This window comes from Bombina bombina, chromosome 10 (genome assembly GCF_027579735.1).
Source record: "Bombina bombina isolate aBomBom1 chromosome 10, aBomBom1.pri, whole genome shotgun sequence".
NCBI lineage: Eukaryota > Metazoa > Chordata > Amphibia > Anura > Bombinatoridae > Bombina > Bombina bombina.
Genome location: NC_069508.1, coordinates 210,060,534 through 210,083,621, shown reverse-complemented (window position 1 = coordinate 210,083,621; position 23,088 = coordinate 210,060,534). Strand labels below are relative to the sequence as shown.

The 23,088-nt window shown below is 40.3% G+C and overlaps 1 protein-coding gene across 1 annotated transcript in view; it reads right to left on the bottom strand.

Annotated features, from left to right (window-relative positions):
• The window catches only part of ROR1 (receptor tyrosine kinase like orphan receptor 1), a 718,546-nt gene that overhangs the window by 7,926 nt on the left and 687,532 nt on the right, over positions 1 to 23,088 (bottom strand). The gene's annotated exons all lie outside the window — the stretch shown is intronic.

Here is a 23,088-nt window from a genome sequence, read left to right as displayed (position 1 = left end):
AGATAGAGAATATAATTTTAAACAATATTCCAATTTACTTCTATTATCTAATTTGTGTTATTCTTTAGATATCCTTTGTTGAAGAAATAGCAATACACATGGGTGAGCCAATCACACAAGGCATCTATGTACAGCCACCAATCAGCAATTCCGGAGCCTATCTAAATATGCTGTTCAGCAAAGGATATCAAGAGAATGAAGCAAAATAGTTGATAAAAGTAAATTAGAAAGTTGTTTAAATTTGCATGCTCTTTCTAAATCATGAAATAAAAAATTTGGGTGTCATGTCCCTTTAACTATGTAGCACCCTTAAGTCTCAAAGTGGCCAGCTTCCCTGAATTTGATAGGAAGACCCTTTTATAAGCGTTTATTGCTTTACACAGGCAAGGAGAGAGATACAGAAGGAAGAAGTGTAAAGTAAAAATACAGCCAGGAGTACATAGGATGAGTTCTATGAATACCACCTGCGACCTTAATATTTAGGTTTGTTGTCAATTTTGTTTGCTCCCCAAAGTTGTATGGCCTACAACCATCATGACAAGAGCCCAAGAGCAAACTGAATGACGGCATCAGAGATAGATTGTACTGAATGCGCCCTGTGTTAGAGATAGATTGTACTGAATGCGCCCTGTGTTAGAGATAAATTGTACTGAATGCGCCCTGTGTTAGAGATAGATTGTACTGAATGCGCCCTGTGTTAGAGATAGATTGTACTGAATGCGCCCTGTGTTAGAGATAGATTGTACTGAATGCGCCCTGTGTTAGAGATAGATTGTACTGAATGCGCCCTGTGTTAGAGATAAATTGTACTGAATGCGCCCTGTGTTAGAGATAAATTGTACTGAATGCGCTCTGTGTTAGAGATAGATTGTACTGAATGCGCCCTGTGTTAGAGATAAATTGTACTGAATGCGCCCTGTGTTAGAGATAAATTGTACTGAATGCGCCCTGTGTTAGAGATAAATTGTACTGAATGCGCCCTGTGTTAGAGATAAATTGTACTGAATGCGCCCTATGTTAGAGATAGATTGTACTGAATGCGCCCTGTGTTAGAGATAGATTGTACCGAATACGCCCTGTGTTAGAGATAAATTGTACCGAATACGCCCTGTGTTAGAGATAGATTGTACTCAATGCGCCTTGTGTTAGAGATAAATTGTACTGAATGCGCCCTGTGTTAGAGATAAATTTTACCGAATATGCCCTGTGTTAGAGATAAATTGTACTGAATGCGCCCTGTGTTAGAGATAGATTGTACTGAATGCGCCCTGTGTTAGAGATAAATTGTACCGAATGCGCCCTGTGTTAGAGATAGATTGTACTGAATGCACCCTGTGTTAGAGATAGATTGTACTGAATGCGCCCTGTGTTAGAGATAGATTGTACTGAATGCGCCCTGTGTTAGAGATAAATTGTACTGAATGCGCCCTGTGTTAGAGATAGATTGTACTGAATGCGCCCTGTGTTAGAGATAAATTGTACTGAATGCGCTCTGTGTTAGAGATAAATTGTACCGAATACGCCTGTGTTAGAGATAGATTGTACTGAATGCGCCCTGTGTTAGAGATAGATTGTACTGAATGCGCCCTGTGTTAGAGATAAATTGTACTGAATGCGCTCTGTGTTAGAGATAAATTGTACCGAATACGCCTGTGTTAGAGATAAATTGTACCGAATACGCCTGTGTTAGAGATAGATTGTACTGAATGCGCCCTGTGTTAGAGATAAATTGTACTGAATGCGCCCTGTGTTAGAGATAAATTGTACTGAATGCGCCCTGTGTTAGAGATAGATTGTACTGAATGCACCCTGTGTTAGAGATAAATTGTACTGAATGCGCCCTGTGTTAGAGATAAATTGTACTGAATGCGCCCTGTGTTAGAGATAGATTGTACTGAATGCACCCTGTGTTAGAGATAGATTGTACTGAATGCACCCTGTGTTAGAGATAAATTGTACTGAATGCGCCTGTGTCAGAGATAGATTGTACTGAATGCGCCTGTGTTAGAGATAGATTGTACTGAATGCGCCCTGTGTTAGAGATAGATTGTACTGAATGCGCCCTGTGTTAGAGATAGATTGTACTGAATGCGCCCTGTGTTAGAGATAAATTGTACTGAATGCGCCCTGTGTTAGAGATAGATTGTACTGAATGCGCCCTGTGTTAGAGATAGATTGTACTGAATGCGCCCTGTGTTAGAGATAGATTGTACTGAATGCACCCTGTGTTAGAGATAGATTGTACCGAATACGCCCTGTGTTAGAGATAAATTGTACTGAATGCGCCCTGTGTTAGAGATAGATTATACTGAATACGCCTGTGTTAGAGATAAATTGTACCGAATACGCCCTGTGTTAGAGATAAATTGTACCGAATACGCCTGTGTTAGAGATAGATTGTACTGAATGCGCCCTGTGTTAGAGATAAATTGTACCGAATGCGCCCTGTGTTAGAGATAGATTGTACTGAATGCGCCCTGTGTTAGAGATAGATTGTACTGAATGCGCTCTGTGTTAGAGATAGATTGTACTGAATGCGCCCTGTGTTAGAGATAGATTGTACTGAATACGCCTGTGTTAGAGATAAATTGTACCGAATACGCCTGTGTTAGAGATAGATTGTACTGAATGCGCCCTGTGTTAGAGATAGATTGTACTGAATACGCCTGTGTTAGAGATAAATTGTACCGAATACGCCCTGTGTTAGAGATAAATTGTACCGAATACGCCTGTGTTAGAGATAGATTGTACTGAATGCGCCCTGTGTTAGAGATAGATTGTACTGAATGCGCCCTGTGTTAGAGATAGATTGTACTGAATACGCCCTGTGTTAGAGATAAATTGTACTGAATGCGCCCTGTGTTAGAGATAAATTGTACTGAATGCGCCCTGTGTTAGAGATAAATTGTACTGAATGCGCCCTGTGTTAGAGATAGATTGTACCGAATACGCCTGTGTTAGAGATAGATTGTACTGAATGCGCCCTGTGTTAGAGATAGATTGTACTGAATGCGCCCTGTGTTAGAGATAGATTGTACCGAATGCGCCCTGTGTTAGAGATAAATTGTACTGAATGCGCCCTGTGTTAGAGATAGATTGTACTGAATGCGCCCTGTGTTAGAGATATAGATTGTACCGAATGCGCCCTGTGTTAGAGATAAATTGTACTGAATGCGCCCTGTGTTAGAGATAAATTGTACTGAATGCGCCCTGTGTTAGAGATAAATTGTACTGAATGCGCCCTGTGTTAGAGATAAATTGTACTGAATGCGCCCTGTGTTAGAGATAGATTGTACCGAATGCGCCCTGTGTTACTAGCAGGCAAGTATACATTTCACTCAAACTGTCAGACAGGCCCTTGTGGGACTCAGATAGAGCAGCACTTCCTAGTTGACTTCTATTATCTAATTTTCTTCTCTCTTTTGTTGAAAAACATGCCTATGAAGGCTCGGGAGCAGCATTACACTACTGGAAGTTAGCTGCTTGCTGATTGGCTGCTGCAAATATGTGCCTATTATCATTGGCTCATATGAAGATGTTCAGCAAGCTCCCAGTAGTTCATTGCTCCTTCAACAAAAGATAACAAGATAATGAAATCAATTTAATAAAAGTAAATTGGAAAGCTGTTTAAAATCAAATGTTCTATGTGAATCATGAAAGAAACATTTTAAAGGTCTTGTCCCTTTAAAGGGACAGTAAATTCAAAATGAAACGTTCATGATTCTAATAGAACAAGCAATTGTAAACAACTTTCCACTTGAAATAGCACAAATTGCTGTAAGATGCTGAAGATTTGATGAAGTTTTGAGTTTAAACGTTGTTCTTTGTACTCTACTGGCCGTTTCTTATTGCCTCTGATAGGGCCACACAGCCGCAGTGATTACTTACACTTTCTTTTTTTTTTTTTTTTGGAAAGAAAATGAATTAATTTTGAATTGATCCACATTCCATTTAAAACAGGTTGTATAAAAGAAAATACCAAAGTAAATTTTTTTTACCCCATTGATTAAAACTCCTATTTCTGTTAGTTCTAATGACAGAAGAAATTAATAAAAAAATCAGATCAGTCTGATCTGAAAAGTTTAAAACGACTAAAACACACAATGTACAATCTATGTGGTTCAAATGACGGTACCAACAAAACATATTGTTCAGGTCTAGACTTTAACTCTTTGCCTGACCAAGAGGGCTGTAATGTCAAGAAAATATAAGGCACATTCTTGTTCTCTTTAGTCAGAAAGGTTTTTTTTTTCAATAAATACTCTTGTATGCAAAAGTAAAAAATGTAGTACAAGTTGTGTACTCAGTTGAGGGGTTATTAAACAGTAAATAAATTATAGATATAATGGACTACAAAACAAGTGGCAAGCTAAGGTTAGAACGGGTAGCGATTAGCGTGCCTGAAGATCTAGCATAAAGTGTAAGGGTTAAAAAACAAGAGTTGCACCAAGCACAGCATAAATACATTAACCGCTTAGATATGCTCGTCATGCGCATCACTAGCTTTTCATCATGCAAGGGGGATCCTCCGCACTACAGGCTGTTGTTGGCAATCCCTGTCATTGGTGACCTAGTTGGCAGCACCCCCAGGCTTCATGGGAATACCTTCAGGTGATGTCACTATGGGTGCATGTGGTGACATCACTATAGGAATACCTTCCGATGATGTCACTATGGGCGCATGTGGTGACGTCACTATGGGAATACCTTCCGGTGATGTCACTATAGGTGCATGTGGTGACGTCACTATGGGAATACCTTCCGGTGATGTCACTATAGGTGCATGTGGTGACGTCATTATGGGAATACCTTCCGGTGATGTCACTATAGGTGCATGTGTTGACGTCACAAGGAAGCTTATAAGGTGTAGCTGAATGGGAGCTGGATGGGGGGGAGGTTCTTTAAACCCATTGATCTCAACTCTCTTAGCAGCTACAAACCTCCAAGACCCCTCATTTCAAAGAAAATTGTCTGCTCTTCCAAATGGTGATTGTCTTGGGGCAGTAATACAAGGAAGATGTTTAAGAATAAAGTGAAAAATTGGGGATTTACTTGGGAATAAAACATTATATGATCAATAAAGAAAAAAAGGGTTTGTCTAGAGACCCCTAATATAGTTTATTTTCTAGTAGACAAGTCCCTCTTAAAAAAATATATATACATTTTGTTTGTATAGTAAAAGTGATCACCTTGCAAGAAAGAAGTGCTTTAATTTCTGTACTGCCCAATGGGGGCTCTCTAATCTATATTATAACCCCCACAAGCCCTTATAGGCCCCTATTTCACATGTGTCTACCCTTGATGACTATTTAGTAAGGACATCACAGTAACAGCAGTGGTCACTGTGCTATTTTCCATATTATTTACTAAAATCTAAGCAGCATCTTTCTCACATGCCATGAATTATAAATATAAGAATTAAATATTGTGAATCTGCTGGGCCTGCTGAAAAAAACAATATATAATTTGTGTGGGTCACTCACTGAAATTTGATTTAAAATAGGGTTTAAATGTAAGTAACAAAAATAGCTCAAATAGCACTGATGTGAAAAAATGTGTAGCAGTGAAAGGGTTAAAATAAATGATTACACTCATATACAGTATACACTTTCTAATATTAATATAAAAATACTTTTATAAGGGTTAAAAGGAATATTACAACGTATTTGACTGGAAATGGCTATAATGTATATCTATATATCTCTATCTATCTATATATATAATATATACACACATACATACACACACACACACACACACGTATATGTATAGATCTAGAAAGACAAGCGCACAAAAACACCTCTCATAGTGCAGATCAATTTTAATAAAATATATTAAACATATAAAACCTCCCCTAGTATAATCCCTACTCACAATATGAGCCCTCAATCATATGAGGTAAGGAAGGACGAATAGATAAATAAGTGTCCCCACTGTGTCCACAAGAGATATGTCCTGGTGTGCAAGGATCTTCCTTTAGAGTCTCAAGTATCCAGGTATCCGAGGTGCGGACCGGAGGCACCAAATGTAGCCGAGTATGCTGTAGCACGTGGCTCAAATTACAGCAACAAAGTGTCCAAATGAATGCTGAAACCAACCACGACCAATGTGGAGTACTAGGCAGCGTGTGTGTACTGAGTGACGTAGATAGATGCAGGAACATGGCACACTCCAACAGTTCAATCACCTGGTGCTCTGCAAGAAATATGTATACACTGTCACTGGATGTTACCCATGGCTGGCAGCCGTAAATCCTGGGATATCCAAAAAAGCAGGCAGACACAGGATTTCCTCAATCACCTTTATTCAGCAAGGAAAGGCTAATTTCCAAACGTTTTGGCTCTTGCAGAAGCCTCTCTCAATGGAAGCCAAACAGACATACAGTGAACACCCAAGACCCTCCCCTATATACCAGCATGACCTAGTATGTACCAATCAGATAGCAGCAACTACGCATCTCAATCTTATAAGTAACACCTGTGCACCATGCTTTCAGTATGGGCGATTGCAGATGACCTCATCAAACTGCATCAGCCTGAGCATACATAGTCACTGCCGATTGTCATAGAGACAGACGCAGCAAACATACGCACAGCTGTTACACTAACAGCAGAAGGAGCACGTAAACGTAGAGCCGCTGTCAGAGTGATATTATACCATAAATGCAAAAACAAAAATCAACCAAATTAAGTGACTAAACCTATATAAATATACAGTATCAGAAACCTAAAAAGAATAGAAGCAGAAGCACAACATCGCACAACACTTAGTAGTAAATAAAACTACAGAATCTGGGTTACTCTCTATACCCACACGGTATCAGGGTAACTCCAGAGGAACATGTAGTGAAAGCATTCATATGTAAGTTAACCTAGACACATTTATCAGGAGGAAGGGCGCAGAGCGCCTCAGGGTCGTGCCAAATAGAATGAATGAAATGAAAAAGATGACTCCCAAAAATGTCAGGTTAGGCCCTATAACAGCAGCCAAAGTCTATGTTAGTGTTTAGACCACGGGGGTAACCGTGTCCAGATTGAATATCTACCGAGCTTCCGTTCGCAATAACGTCAGTGCCCTATTGCCTCCACGTCTTGGACGAGGTACATGATCTATAAGCATGGTTCGCAAGGAGGAGATAGGGTGGCCTGCAGTCAGAAAGTGACGGGCTACCGTATGGCTGTCTTGTGTTTGGCCAGCCATTCCCTGAATGTAATCACAGTCTTACCTATGTAATACAGGGAGCACGGGCAAATAATAGCATACACAACAAAGTCTGAAGTGCAGGTTAATCTGTGTTTAATAGAGAATCTCCTGTTAGTGTGTGGGTGGTGAAAAGTATTGCCAGTAATAAAGCTATTGCAAGTCACACAATTTCTACAGCGAAAGCATCCAGGTTTGCCCTTAGGCAGCCACATTTGCTTCTCATAGCAGTGCGTGGGGTCGTTTAAGACCAAAAGATCCCTCAAGTTGCTAGCCCTCTTGTATACCATTTGTGGGGCTGGAGAGTCCATGAAAGGAAGGCTTGTATCCTTCGAGATCAACATCCAATTTTTCTTAAAAGTATTCGCCACCGATTTTGATACTGGGGTGTAGGTGGTCAGAAAGTTTAACCAATGTGACGTTTGTTCAGGTGTATTCCTGGTTGTAAGTGTCTCTTGTGTCCACTATTTGGCCGTGAGGCATTGTTGTTCAACCAAAGACATTGGGAACCCCCTCTGTAAGAATCTTTGAGCCATTTCACTTAACTGCATGACCCCATCTTTTTGAAATTTAGGATGAAAGCTAGTGTAATGAAGAGTAGAAATCTTATCAGTAGCTTTCTGAAATAGTGTGGTGTGTAGTCCGTACCCCTGCTGGGTTTGAACCGTAAAAAATTCTAGATCTAGAAAATGGACTTTAGTGGATTCAAGTCTGTTAGAACAGCCAATAGGATTATAGCTGCTCAAATCCTATTGGCTGATTGGAACAGCCAAAAGGATTTTAGCAGCTCTAATCCTATTGGCTGATTGGAACCTTTTAGCCAATAGGAATGCAAGTGACGTTATCTTGGATGACGTCACTTGCATTCAAGTTCCAGTTTACGGCGTGACCGTATTGAAGAGGAGCTCCGCTCCGGATGTCTTCAGGATGGACCCGCTCCACACCGGATGGATGAAGATAGAAGATGCCGTCTGGATGAAGACTTTGCCGGCTTGATGAAGATGGAAGAGGCCGCCAGGATGAAGACTTCTTGCCGCCTGGATGAAGACTTCTTGCTGGCTAGATGGATCCTTCAAGCAGGACTTCAAGAACTGTAAGTGGATCGTCGGGGTTAGTGTTAGGTTTATTTAAGTGTTTTTTGGGTGGGTTTTATTTTTAGAGTAGGGTCTGGGCAGTAAAAGAGCTAAATGCCCTTTTAAGGCCAATGCCCATACAAATGCCCTTTTCAGGGCAATGAGGAGCTTAGGTTATTTTAGATAGGGTTTTTATTTTGGGGGGTTAGTTGTGGGGGTGGTGGGTTTTACTGTTGGGGGTGTTTGTATTTCTTTTTACAGGTAAAAGATAAAGTGTAATTCTTTTTTATTTTTGATAATGTGGTTTGTTTGTTTTCCCTAATTTAGTGTTTTTTATTTTTTGTAACTTAGCGTATATTTTTTTTGTAATTTAGTAATTTTTAATAAGGTTAAATAGTATATTTAAAAAATTTGAGTAGGGTTAGGCTTTTTTTTAATATGTAATTTAGTTAATTTAATTGGTAGTTTAATTTAAGTGTAGTATAATAGTTAGAGTAGGTTAATTAATAGTTTAAAAATAGTTTATTTTAATTCTACAGCTAAGTTTAAATTTATTACAAGATAGGGATGTTGTAATTTTAATCTAAAGTTAGCGGGTTGTTAGGTTTAGGGGTTAATAGCTTAATTTAGTTTATGGCGATGTGGGGGGCTGGCGGTTTAGGGGTTAATAGGTTTAGTTAGTGGTAGTGATGTGGGAGGCCAGAGGTTTAGTGGTTAATACATTTATTTAGTGGCGGTGGGGTCCGGGAGCGGCAGGATAGGGGTTAATACTTTTATTTAGGTTGCGGCGGGGTCGGGGAGCGGCGGAATAGGGGTTAATAACATTATGTAGGTTTCGGCGATGTCGGGGTGACAGATTAGGGGTGTTTAGACTCAGGGTTTATGTTAGGGTGTTAGGTGTAAACGTAACTGGTTTTCTACCATGGAAATCAATGGGATATCTGGCAGCATCGAACATAAGCTTTCGCTGCTTTCAGACTCCCATTGATTCCTATGGCATCCTCGGCCTCCAGGGTGGTGGATTGAAAACCAGGTACGCTGGACAGGAATAGTCGCAAGCGTACCGGTTAACTATTTGATAACTTTGAAAAAGTGCCAAATAGTGCTGAATGTGTATTCGGAACATCTGTAATGACGTAAGCATCGATCTGTGTCGGATTGAGACCGGTGGAACTTGGAACGATCTGTAGGCTTTGATAACTGGGTTGGATCAAGCTTGCAACAATAACGCTGCGGAATTCCAGCGTATTTGCGGTTGACGGCTTGATAAATATCCCCCTTAGAATAGACCTATTGGATACTACAGAGGCTGCAACAATTTGTAATGAGTTGTAACCCTTGCTGAGATACACAGGATTAATGTGTCTATACCTGAGCAAAAACATTTTATAGATGACGAATAGTAATCTGCCTATCACTTGCCAGTCATATATTGCAAGGGTGATATTTTCTGCAATACTTTTTACGTAATATTTTGGAAATATATTTGTTTGAAACATAAAAGTTAATGTTGAATTGGTATATTTTCTAAACAATGTTGTAATAAATTGAAATAGCTCAAAACAATACCCTCCACTGCCCTCAGAGTGAACATCAGACATGGGCCTTAAATAGGCTGAGAATCATGTAATCAAGCCAATACAAGGGTAACACAATTTAAAAACCAGTTAAATATATCTCTATCTATCTATCTATATATATATATATATATATATATATATATATATATATATATATATATATACACACAGACACATATATATATATATATACACACACACATACATATATATTTTTAGGGCTATTAAATTTTGGTTTTCTGAAGAAGGGAGAACGGATGTTCTACAATACACCTTCGAAACGCATAAGGCTGCAGAAGAGTATTTTTTGGAGACGGGCACACCGCAGACCACCTTGTTGATTGACCTAACAGTGTATCGTTTCTACATATCCGGCTCAAAGTTACCTCATATCATTGAGGTTCACAAATGTGAGTGCAAATGCTTGCCTTGTGTTGTTTTTGTATGTGAATAAATTGATGCTAGACAATATTGCACTATCTTTTGCATTATTTTTGTCTTTAAACATATCACTGGCATTGCATGAGCCTCCCAGGATATACAAGTGAGATTAATAACACTGATTGGACCCAGACAAAGAGCTATATTGAGGACAAACACCCTTATCTTACCTCATAGCTGATTGAGGGCATCTTCTGTGAGTATATACCCTAAGGGGGGTGTTTGGAGTCACATTCACAGCTTGAGAGGTGCAAAGAGAAACACAATTGTTATACTGTTTTGTTTTCTCTCACCACTGCTTGACACAAATTGGGACATCTACATATATAGAGACTTTTCTGCCTTTTTTACCTCTTTCATTGTTTAAGAGTGTTGTTTCACAAAGTGTATTTATATATATATGCATCCATTGGGTTTGTAGATTCTATACATATTTTTATGTTTATGTTCTTATTTATATTTGGACTGTTTCTGTAATTATGCTGTATTTATGACTGTATGAGATTTCATATTTATAAGCATTTTATATCTGATTATTTTATATGTTTCAGTGTTCGCTGGTACACATATTGAACTCACTCTTTTAAGTGCTCTATTTTATAATTGTTCTTTGGATCTTTTCAAATCCATATATTATTAGTACATATTTGCTTATTTTTGCTTTGGTTACACACCCATATGATAGCGCTTATAACACATCTCCCATTTCCCTTCTACTAATATATATATATATATATATAAAAATTTTTTTGCTGCAACCAATTAGAGATGGACAGATCCGGCACTCATTAAACCAATTACTGTGTAGATTGTTGCTGGGTCATGATGTCGAAGTCTACAGGATGCACAGGGTAAACCCCCCACAACACACACAATTTTCAGAGTAAAATTACAAGAAATAAATTATTAAAGTACTTTAACATTTTTAATTATACATATTTAAATATTTTCTAAGGGAAACATACGGCTAGATTACGAGTTGTGCGTTAAGGTTAAAAAGAAGCGTTAAGAGGTCCTAACGCTGCTTTTTTACGCCTGCTGGTATTACGAGTCTTGAAGGTTTAGGGTCACCGCACACTTCTTTGGCCTTACCGCAAAACGACTTACGTAAACTTTGCAAAGTCTTTTTTCTATGGGACTTCCATAGCGCTGGTATTATGAGTCTGGCCTGGGAGGCCAAAAAGTGAGTGGTACACCCTACCCTGTCAAGAGTCCTAACGCATTTTAAAGTCAGTAGTTAAGAGTTTTACACTACAACCCCATAACATAAAACTCATAACTAAAGTGCTAAAAAGTACACTAACACCCATAAACTACCTATTAACCTCTAAACCGAGGTCCTCCCACATCGCAAACACTATAGTAAATTTTTTAACCCCTAATCTGCCGCTCCGGACACCGCCGCCACCTACATTATATTTATGAACCCCTAATCTGCTGCCCCCAACATCGCCGCCACCTACATTATATTTATTAACCCATAATCTGCCACCCCCAATGTCGCCGCCACCTACCTACACTTATTAATCCCTAATCTGCCACCCCCAACGTCGCCGCCACTATAATATACATATTAACCCCTAAACCACCGCACTCCCGCCTCGCAAACATTAGTTAAATATAATTAACCCCTAATCTGCCATCCCTAACATTGCCGCCACCTACCTACATTTATTAACCCCTAATCTGCCGCCCCAACGTCGCAGCCACTATACTAAATGTATTAACCCCTAAACCTAAGTCTAACCCTAACACCCCCTAATTTAAATATAATTAAAATAAATCTAAATAAAATTTCTATAATTAACTACATTATTCCTATTTAAAACTAAATACTTACCTATAAAATAAACCCTAAGCTAGCTACAATATAACTAATAGTTACATTGTAGCTAGCTTAGGGTTTATTTTTATTTTACAGGCAAGTTTGTATTTATTTTAACTAGGTAGAATAGTTATTAAATAGTTATTAACTATTTAATAACTACCTAGCTAAAATAAATACAAAAGTACCTGTAAAATAAAACCTAACCTAAGTTACAATAACACCTAACACTACACTATAATTAAATAAATTTACTAAATTAAATACAATAAAATAAATTAAATTAAATTAGCTAAAGTACAAGAAAAACAAAACACTAAATTACAGAAAATAATAAACAAATTACACATATTTAAACTAATTACACCTAATCTAATAGCCCTATCAAAATAAAAAAGCCCCCCCCCCCCCCCAAAAAAAAACCTAGCCTAAACTAAATTACCAATAGCCCTTAAAAGGGCCTTTTGCGGGGCATTGCCCCAAAGTAATCAGCTCTTTTACCTGTAAAAAAAATACAAACCACCCCCCAACAGTAAAACCCAGCACCCACACAACCAACCCCCCAAATAAAATACTATCTAAAAAAACGTAAGCTTCCCATTGCCCTGAAAAGGGCATTTGGATGGGCATTGCCCTTAAAAGGGCAGTTAGCTCTGTTGCAGGCCCAAATCCTAACCTAAAAATAAAACCCACCCAATACACCCTTAAAAAACCTAACACTAACCCCCTGAAGATCGACTTACAGTTCTGAAGATCCGACATCCATCCTCAAGGAAGCGGCAGAAGTCTTCATCCAACTGGATCGAAGTCCTCAATAGGATTGAGCTCGCATTCTATTGGCTGATTGGATCAGCCAATAGGATTTTTTCTACCTTAATTCCGATTGGCTGATAGAATTCTATCAGCCAATCGGAATCTAAGGGACGCCATCTTGAATGATGTCACTTAAAGGTACCATCATTCGTCGTTAGTCCGTCGGATGAAGAGGATGCTCCGCGTCGGATGTCTTGAAGATGGAGCCGCTCCGCGGCGGATGGATGAAGATAGAAGATGCCGTCTGGATGAAGACTTCTGCCCGTCTGGAGGACCACTTCGCCCGGCTTGAATGAAGACTTCTCCTGGCTTCGTTGAGGACTTCGACCCGGTTGGATGAAGACTTCTGCTGCTTCCTTGAGGATGGATGTCCGGTCTTCAGAACTGTAAGTCGATCTTTAGGGGGTTAGTGTAAGGGTTTTTTAAGGGTGTATTGGTGGGTTTTATTTTAAGGTTAGGAACTTTGGGCCACTAAAGAGCTATTTGCCATTTTCAGGGCAATGGGGAGCTTAGGTTTTTTTAGTTAGGCTTTTATTTGGGGGGTTGGTTGTGTGGGTGGTGGGTTTTATTTTTGGGGGGTTGTTTCTATTTTTTTTTACAGGTAAAAGAGTGGATTACTTTGGGGCAATGCTCCGCAAAAGGCCCTTTTAAGGGCTATTGGTAGTTTAGGCTAGGGTTTTTTTTTATTTGGGGGGGGGGCTTTTTTTTATTTTGATAGGGCTATTAGATTAGGTGTATTTAGTTTAAATATCTGTAATTTGTTTATTATTTTCTTTAATTTAGTGGGGGTTTTTTGTACTTTAGCTAATTTAATTTAATTTAGGTAATTGTATTTAATTTAGTTAATTTATTTAATTATAGTGTAGTGTTAGGTGTTATTGTAACTTAGGTTAGGTTTTATTTTACAGGTACTTTTGTATTTATTTTAGCTAGGTAGTTATTAAATAGTTAATAGTTATTAAATAGTTAATAACTATTTAGTAACTATTCTACCTAGTTAAAATAAATACAAACTTGCCTGTAAAATAAAAATAAACCCTAAGCTAGCTACAATGTAACTATTAGTTATATTGTAGTTAGCTTAGTGTTAATTTTATAGGTAAGTATTTAGTTTTAAATAGGAATAATGTAGTTAATTATAGAAGTTTTATTTAGATTTATTTTAATTATATTTCAATTAGGGGGTGTTAGGGTTAGACTTAGGTTTAGGGGTCAATACATTTAGTATAGTGGTGGCGAGGTTGGGGGCAGCAGATTAGGGGTTAATAAATGTAGGTAGGTGGCGACGATGTTAGGGATGGCAGATTAGGGGTTAATAATATTTAACTAATGTTTGCGAGGCGGGAGTGCGGCGGTTTAGGGGTTAATATGTTTATTATAGTGACTGCAACATTGGGGCGGCAGATTAGGGGTTAATAAGTGTAGGTAGGTGGTGGCAACATTGTGGATGGCAGATTAGGGGTTAATAAATATAAATGTAGGTGGCGGCGATGTTGGGGGCAGCAGATTAGGGGTTCATAAGTATAATGCAGGTGGCGGCAGTGTCCGGAGCGGCATATTAGGGGTTAATAAATATAAATGTAGGTGGCGACGATGTCCAGAGTGGTAGATTAGGGGTTAATAAGTATGATGTAGGTGGCGGCAGATTAGGGGTTAACAAATATAATGTAGGTGGCGACGATGTCCGGAGCGGTAGATTAGGGGTTAATAAGTATAATGTAGGTGGCGGCGATGTCGGGGGCGGCAGATTAGGGGTTAATAAGTGTTAGGTGTAGACATAACTTTTATTTCCCCATAGGAATCAATGGGGCTGCGTTACTGAGTTTTACACTGCTTTTTTGCAGGTGTTAGACTTTTTCTCAGCCGGCTCTCCCTGTTGATTCCTATGGGGAAATCGTGCACAAGCATGTACGGCCAGCTCACCGCTGACTTAAGCAGCTCTGGTATTGGAGTGCGTTAAGGAGCAAAATTTTGCTCAACGCTCACTTCTTGTCTTAACGAAGGGTTTGTAAAAACTCGTAATACCAGCGCTGTAGGAAAGTGAGCGATGAGTGAAAACTGCTCATTAGCACAGCATAGCCTCTAACGCAAAACTCGTAATCTAGCCGAGTGTCTTTAACAAAATATGTTTAACTAAACTAACCAGCAGTTATACTCCATACTAACTCAAATCAGTAAATTGCGTTATGTACTTCTCATTACTAAATTAACTTTGTGTTTATCATTATTTCATATTACTTGTACGAAGCAAGTCATTATTTTACTCATTAGTTCATCACACAACATAAAAAAAGAAATATCAGAAAACAAATCAAGATATTGAAGTATGGAGCCAGTTAAATATATGGCGATTGGAGGAAGTCAGCAACTTGTGGAGGAACAGATGGTTTATATTACACAAACCCTTAAGGCCAAGCTTGTTTAGGTCTGGTGTATTGTAAATGATATTTTAGAAATGAAAGTGAAATGACCTCTGTCTAACCCCAGCTAAGGTTTGCCTGCTTGAACCAACATAAAGGAATCCTATTAATGAAAATAACAGTTTTGGCACTAGATGTTCCAAGCCACGCAGATCTTACTGAATGTGTTTAGTTCTGTTTGACATGTACGTGTTGTAAGATGATGCACAAAATGTTAAGAAGTGTAAAACAAAAATCCTAATAATTGCTGGAAATAAGCCAAGCAAAACCAAAAGGGGAAATTGGAAAAATAAATCCCCTCGCTATCTCTATCGGTGTCTTCCATTTATTGCAGAATGGAGAATTGTTTCTATTAGGTGCGCTGCCTAAACTGTCCTGAAATGTGCTTTTTATTTTCTCTGTTTTAACATTGAGTACATCTATATCGTTCTGCTTTTAAATTTGTTCAAAACAAAGTCATAATGTCATATTGTAATCGTAATATTGGTCTTGGAAAAGAAAAAACTATAAATGATGTCAGATTACTGGTTTTATGCTGCTAAGAAAGCACTGTAAGTAAAAGCGGCTATAGAAATAATATTATTATGTAAAATAGATTGTACGCTGTTGAATGCTTGCCTAAGCCAAGAATGTATAAGACCAAATTTGCCCAGGCTTAGAAAAGACATATTTAAAGGGACATTCCAGCCAAAATTGGAATCCACATGGACAAATTCCAGTTTTGAATAGAAGCATTTTGTAATATAAATGTATTAGCAAAAATGCGTCTAGTAAAAGCTAAAGCTATTTCAAAAGTGTATTTAAGTATGCACCATGCACCAGCATTTTAAATACGGAACTTGTTGAGCAAAAGGTAAATATATCCATTATTAGAGAAATCACTGTGTCCCTAACACTCAAACAGATCTTTCAAAAAACTTATATTATGCCCCAATACCTAACAAATTATCTTGATGTCATACAAAACACAACCCACTGGTTAACTAACAGGATATGTTGTCTGCCAACATTAGGCATTTATTTAGATCGTATGTCACATCAGTGATATGGAGAGAGAAATACAAAGAGATCAGATTATTTTCCTATGAGCTACAACATCTTCAATACTTTTATGTACATAAAGTTAAAAAAACAACAAACATGGTGGCCGATTTATCAATGTCTGGCGGACATGATCCGCTGTAGCGTATCATGTCCACCAGACATCGCTGAAGACCGCTAGCAAGGGGTGTCAATCAACCCGATCGTACACGATGGGGCGGATTGCAGACCGCAGCCTCAGAGGAGGCGCATGAGTTAAGGAGCAGCAGTCTAAATGTAGCCACCAATCAGCAAGTGCTATCTAGGGCTCTAAACCAACAATGGGCTGGCTCCAAAGCTTAGATTCCTGCTTTTTCAAATAAAGATAGCAAGAGAACAAATAAAAATGTATAATAGGAGTAAATTAGAAAGCTGCTTAAAATTGCTGCTCTATCTGAATCATGAAAGGAAATATTTGGGTTTAGTGTCCCTTTAAGCATTACAACTGCAACTGGAATAGGTACAGACGCCTTCTTGGACAGAGGTGAAAATTGTTGAGAAAGGGCATCAGCCCTAACATTCTTACTACCAGGCAGGTAGGAGACCACATAATTAAACTGAGACAAAAATAGCGCCCATCTGGCCTGTCGGGGCGACAAACGTTTTGCTTCGGATAGATAAGTCAAATTCTTGTGGTCAGTAAGAATGAGCACTGGTACGCTAGTACCCTCGAGAAAGTGCCTCCATTCCTTGAGTGCCAAAATTATGGCCAGTAATTCCCTGTCACCAATTTCATAATTGCATTCCGCCGGAGACAATTTCTTAGAGACGAAACCGCACGGATGCAAGGAACCGTCAGGTGTAGGACTTGGAGACAAGAGGGCACCTACTCCAGTCTCAGACGTATCGACTTCAAGAATGAAAGGTAGGACAGGGTTAGGATGAGCCAGAACTGGAGCGGCAGCAAAGGCAGTCTTAAGACTCTCAAAAGCCTTATTGGCAGTAGGTGACCAATGGAGGGGATCATTCTCCTTACGGGTCATGTCAGTGATAGGTTTGACCAAGGAAGAAAAGTTTTTAATAAACTTCCTATAGTAATTGGAAAAGTTCAAAAAACGTTGAATAGAGCGAAGACTAACTGTGCAAGGCCACTGCAGGACTGCAGACAACTTGTCAGGATCCATGGAGAACCCTGCAACAGAGATTACATAACCTAGGAAGGTTACTTGAGTCTGATGGAACTCACATTTCTCGAGTTTACAAAACAGGCCATTCTAACGTAATCTCTGAAGTACCCGTGTAACATCAGAATAATGAGCCTCAAGAGTGGGTGAGTGTATGAGGATATCATCTAAGTACACCACAACACACCGTTGCAACATATCTTGTAGGACATCATTAATAAATTCCTGGAAAACAGCTGGAGCATTACATAGGCCAAAGGGCATTACAAGATACTCATAATGCCAGCTCCTGGTGTTAAATGCTGTTTTCCATTCGTGGCCCTCCTTAATCCTAACGAGATTGTATGCTCCTCTCAAATCAAGTTTAGAAAAGACCGTAGCTCCCTTGAGGTGGTCAAAGAGTTCCGTAATGAGGGGAATAGGATAAGCATTCTTAATGGTAAGACAATTAAATCGATGCATGGTCTTTACTCACTACCCTTTTTCTTCACGAAGAAGAAGCCAGCCCCTGCAGGAGAGCAGGATTGGCAGATGATCCCTGTGACAGAGCATTGGCAACATACTCCTCCATAGCACAATTCTCTGCAAAAGACAAATGGTAAACCCGGCCCGAGGAGGAATGGCTCCGGGTTGCAGGTCTATGGCACAATCGTAAGACCGGTGAGGAGGCAACGTACCGGCACGCACCTTGTCAAAAACGACTAGGAACTCTCGGTACTCCTCTGGTAATTGAGATACCAAAGAAGTGCACAAGACTTTGACTGATTTCCGAAGACAAGTGGAGATACATTGTGGGGACCATGACAACATTTCAGACCTGTGCCAGTCAAGACTGTGATTGTGCTTTTGGAGCCAGGGATAACCCAGAACAACCGGAAAATGTGGAGAGTTTATCACCTGGAACTGGAGGGTTTCAAAATGGAGAGCCCCAACAGCCATGGATAATGGAGCGGTTTCATGAGTAACATGTGCGGGCTGAAGGGGCCTGGCATCAATAGCAAGCGGAACGGACCGAGGCAATACAGGAATGGAGTGCTTTGATACAAAAGCACTGTTAATGAAATAGCCCACAGCACCGGAGTCAACAAGAGCCTGGGTGACTATGGAGGAGTCCACCCAGGAAAGGACAATCGTGACCAAAGGTTTCTCCTTTATTGGTTCCAGGGACGAGGATAAACCACCCAAGGTCTGCCCCCGAAAGGACCTTAGGTGCGAGCGTTTCCCGGCCGTGTAGGACAAGACTTTAAAAGGTGGCCCTGTAACCCACAATAGAGGCAGAGCCCCTCCCTCCTCCTAAAGTCCCTCTCCACCACAGAGAGATGCGTGAATCCCAACTGTATCGGCTCAGCAGTACCTGGTGACTCGGGTCCAGGAGGCATGGTAGGAGAGGGAGGCATAGGTCGGAACGAACATGTAGGAGACAACGTAACAGGAGGCTTCCACAAGCGCTCCTTGAAAGAGGGCCTCTCACTTAGTCTGATGTCAATTAGTATTAAAAAAAGACACCAATGCCTCGAGATCCTCTGGTAAATCTCTGGCAGCAACTTCGTCTTTAATCACATCAGAGAGCCCATGAAAGAAGGTGGCAACAAGGGCTTCATTGTTCCAACCTACCTCTGCGGCAAGCATACGGAACTCATTGGGCATACTGAGCAACAGATCTCAAACCTTGCTGAATGGACATGAGTCGTTTAGCAGCAGAGGAGGAGTGAGCTGGAACATCAAAAACCCTTCGAAAGGAGGCCACAAATTCAGGGTAATTTGAAATCACAGGTTTATTAGTCTCCCAAAAGGGATTAGCCCAGGGAAGAGCTGTATCAGAGAGTAATGAAAGGAGAAATCCCACCTAGCTCTGTCAGAGGGAAACGCCTGAGGTAACATCTCAAAGTAAATGCCAACCTGGTTCAAAAACCCTCTTCACTGAATAGGATCACCTCCATATCGCTGAGGTAGAGGTGCAGAACCAAACATGCTCCTGGTAGGACTAGGTGCAGCAGCAGAAACAGGAGCAGCCATAACTTGTGGGACACACTGATCCAAATGTGCAGTGCGAGTCAGCAGGGTTTGCAGGGCTAGTGCAAATTAATCCAAGCGGTGATCCTGTTCATCCATCCTGGAAATGATGGTAGGTAAAGGTGGATTATTAGCAACATCAGGATTCATGGCCCTTGCCAATGTTAGGGTGCCAGGAATCAGATAAGAAGTGCAAAAATAATCACACCTTTATTAATAACAAAGAAATAATAAAAAGTCCACAAATCAAATAACAAGCCAGGAGTCAAAGCCAGAGCTGGTAGTCAGACGAGCAGAGTCAGGAGCCAAAGTGAATAGTCAGACGAGCCGAGTCAGGAACCAGGAGGGACGTCATACAGCCAGGAAATACACAGGAACAGGAACTCACAAACAGGTCTGAGACAACGCAAGGGCAAAGCATACTGAACAGAGGCCCTTTAAATAATAAGTGATGACATCACAATACTGAGACTGCAACCTGTCTCACACGGATGATGTACACCAGTCCGGCCATAAGAGGACGTGCAGGAAATGAGCAGCATCAGACACTTTGCACCAGATTCAGTAAGAGGTAAGTAAAATGGCTGCCAGCATGGCAAACAAAGCAGGGAAAAAACCCTGACACATTAGAAGTATTAGTTTTCTTGGCCAAGTTAAAACTTAAGTTATACTTTATTTATAAAGCACCAACATATTCCGCAGAGCTGTCCATGGATACAATTAATTTAAATAAAACAATGATATAAAACTTGAAAGAGACAGGACAACATTTACAAACACATACAGGAGGAATTAAGGGCCCTATTCATGTGGGAGGTTGAGAAACAGGATGTGAGGACTGCAAGATTAAGAAAGATGTTAATTCAGAGTTAGATGAGGGAAATGTTAGGTAAGTGAAATTAATTTAATATTATTGAGTTGGGTGGTAGGCTTCAGGAACATTTAAAGGAAGAAATATTAGGGCAAAGTCTGACAGCATGAGGGAGAGTGTTCCAGAGGGTAGGTGCTGCATGACAGAAGTCCTGCAGTCTAGCATCAGAAGAGGTGATAGTCACGGATGCAAGGAGCAGGTCATTGTTGGATCTTAGTGAGCTGGCTGGAGTATACTTGTTTTTTAGAGAGGATAGGTAGAGGGGAGCGGCATTGGTGAGAGCGGGTGAGAATTTTGAATTTAATTCTGTTGTGAATGGGGAGCCAATGATGGGATTCGCAGAGAGGTGCAGCAGATAAAGAGCGACGGGAAAGGTGGATCAGCCTGGCAGAGGCATTTAGGATGGATTGAAGGGGGGAGAGGCGGGAGAGAGGAAGGCCAGTAAGTAGGGTATTGCAGTAGTCAAGTCGGGAAATAACAAGGGAGTGGATTATTTGCTTTGTGGTGTTAGCGCTAGGAAAAGGGCAAATCTTGGAAATATTACGTCGATGGTTGCGGCAGGATGTAGAAAGCGATTGGATATGGGGGACGAAGGATAGATTTGAGTCAAGTGTAACTCCGAGGCAGCGGACTTGGGGTGATGGGGAAATGGTAATGCCATCAACAGGGATAGAGAAGTCAGAAGTCGGCATAGAGCTTGAGGGGGGTGGATAAGAAGGAGCTCAGTCTTGGACATGATAATATTTAGGTGATGAGAGGCCATCCAGGAAGAAATACCGGATAAGCAGTCTGTGATGTCGCGAACCTAAAAATTTCGGTTTGCGAACAGCGGACTCAAACTTCCGCAACTGTTCGCGAACGGGCGAACCAGGCGAACCGCCATTGAATTCAATAGGCAGGTCAAACTTTAAAACCAACAGGGACTCTTTCTGGCCACAATAGTGATGGAAAAGTTGTTTCAAGGGGACTAACACCTGGACTGTGGCATGCCGGAGGGGGATCCATGGCAAAACTCCCATGGAAAATTACATAGTTGATGCAGAGTCTGGTTTTAAGCCATAAAGGGCATAAATCACCTAACATTCCTAAATTGTTTGGAATAACATGCTTTAAAACATCAGGTATGATGTTGTATCGATCAGGTAGTGTAAGGGTTACGCCCGCTTCACAGTGACAGACCAAACTCCCCGTTTAAAGGGACAGTCTACACCAGAATTTTTATTGTTTTAAAAGATAGATAATCCCTTTATTACCCATTTCCCAGTTTTGCATAATATACTTTTAACCTCTGTGATTATCTTGTATCTAAGCCTCTGCAAACTGCCCCTTTTTTCAGTTCTTTTGATAGACTTGCAGTCTAGCCAATCAGTGCCTGCTCCCAGATAACTTCTCGTGCACGGGCACAGTGTTATCTATATGAAATACGTGAACTAACACCCTCTAGTGGTGAAAAACTGTTAAAATGCAATCTGAAAGAGGTGGGCTTCAAGGTCTAAGAAATTAGCATATGAACCTCCTAGGTTAAGCTTTCAACTAAGAATACCAAGAGAACAAAGCAAAATTGGTGATAAAAGTAAATTGGAAAATTGTTTAAAATTACATGCTCTATCTGAATCCTGAAAGTTTATTTTGGCCTAGACTGTCCCTTTAACGCACCGCAAACAACCGCAAACAGTCCATTTGCACAACCGCAAACTCCCCATTTGCACAAGGTTGGATACCAAACTAGCCATGTCCCGTTCCTTGTCTTCACTGATGTCATTGAAGGTCTCTCCCTCCACCCAGCCACGTACAACACCAAGGGTCCCCGAATGGTGACAACAAGCCCCCTGGGACGCCTGCTGTGTTTGGTCTTCCACCTCCTCAAAGCCACCTTCCTCCTCTGACTCCTCTTCTTCAGACTCCTCTCTCTGCGTTGCCTCTCTCTGCGTTATTATAAGGTGTGTTAAGTAGTACTATTTCTATCAGTTTAATCCCTGTGGTGTCCCCTATCAGGGGACGTGTATATGGCATGGATTTTAGGAACCGGGAGATGGAAAAAGATGCTTGGTCGGTCCTCCTACTTCAAATTTGGGGCACTGCGCGTGCAATCTACTGTGCCACCAGATATGAGTGGTGTGTTAAGTATTACTATTCTTATCAGTTTAATCCCTGTATATGGCACGGATTTTAGGAACCGGGAGATGGAAAAAGATGCTTGGTCGGTCCGGCCACGAGATAGATAGATTTGATAGATAGATACATAGATGCAATAGATACATTTTATAGATTCGATAGATAGATAGATTTGATAGATAAATAGATAGATTTGATAGATAGATAATTTCCCAGACAGAGAATTACAAGACGTGCGGACTGGGACCCATGGTAAGGTTCCCAGAGGCAGTTGCGGTGCCAGGGGACGTGTATATGGCATGGATTTTAGGAACCGGGAGATGGAAAAAGATGCTTGGTCGGTCCTCCCTCCTACTTCAAATATTGGGGCACTGCGCGTGCAATCTAATGTGCCACCAGATAGGAGTGGTTTGTTAAGTAGTACTATTCCTATCACTTTAATCCCTGTTATGTGCCTTTTTTTTGTTTTGTTTTTTGAAGCCACAGTGCAGCACCAGAGGCCAGAAAAATTTGGCATGTACACATGCATGAAA